We start from the raw sequence: 780 nt of genomic DNA, 5'->3' as shown, positions 1-780 counted from the left end.
GACTAGATGTAAAGGTGTTGAGACTAGATGTAAAGGTGACAAGACCAGATGTAAAGGTGATAAGACTAGATGTAAAGGTGACAAAACTAGATGTAATGGTGACAAGACTAGATGTAAAGGTGACAAAACTAGATGTAATGGTGACAAGACTAGATGTAAAGGTAATAAAACTAGATGTAAAGGTGAAAAGACTAGATATAAAGGTGACAGGACTAGATGTAAAGGTGTTGAGACTAGATGTAAAGGTGTTGAGACTAGATGTAAAGGTGACAAAACTAGATGTAATGGTGACAAGACTAGATGTAAAGGTGACAAAACTAGATGTAATGGTGACAAGACTAGATGTAAAGGTGATAAGACTAGATGTAATGGTGACAAGACTAGATGTAAAGGTGATAAGACTAGATGTAAAGGTGACAAGACTAGATGTAAAGGTGACAAGACTAGATGTAAAGGTGACAAGACTAGATGTAAAGGACTAGATGTAAAGGTGACAAGACTAGATGTAAAGGTGACAAGACTAGATGTAAAGGTGACAAGACTAGATGTAAAGGTGACAANGATGTAAAGGTGACAGGACTAGATGTAAAGGTGACAAGACTAGATGTAAAGGTGACAAGACTAGATGTAAAGGTGACAAGACAAGATATAAAGGTGACAGGACTAGATGTAAAGGTGATAAGACTAGATGTAAAGGTGACAAGACTAGATGCAAAGGTGACATGACTACATGTAAAGGTGACAAGACTAGATGTAAAGGTGACAGGACTAGATGTAAAG

At 37.0% G+C, this 780-nt stretch overlaps 1 long non-coding RNA gene across 2 annotated transcripts in view; it reads left to right on the top strand.

Annotated features, from left to right (window-relative positions):
* The window catches only part of LOC106512182 (uncharacterized), a 3,413-nt gene extending 2,704 nt beyond the window's left edge, over positions 1-709 (top strand). Inside the window, exons 3-5 of one of the 2 annotated variants that reach the window (XR_001309635.1) lie at positions 393-455; positions 491-553; positions 676-709. This is a non-coding gene — a long non-coding RNA (uncharacterized LOC106512182). Of the gene's footprint in view, positions 1-203; positions 456-490; positions 554-675 lie in introns of both variants that reach the window. The other variant, XR_001309636.1, reaches the window with a different exon arrangement.
* Positions 710-780: the final 71 nt, after the last annotated feature.

Source organism: Austrofundulus limnaeus, unplaced genomic scaffold, assembly GCF_001266775.1.
Source record: "Austrofundulus limnaeus strain Quisiro unplaced genomic scaffold, Austrofundulus_limnaeus-1.0 Scaffold4642, whole genome shotgun sequence".
In the NCBI taxonomy this organism is placed as follows: Eukaryota; Metazoa; Chordata; class Actinopteri; order Cyprinodontiformes; family Rivulidae; genus Austrofundulus; species Austrofundulus limnaeus.
The sequence above is the reverse complement of the archived record's forward strand: the minus strand, read 5'-3'. Positions and strand labels throughout refer to the sequence as shown.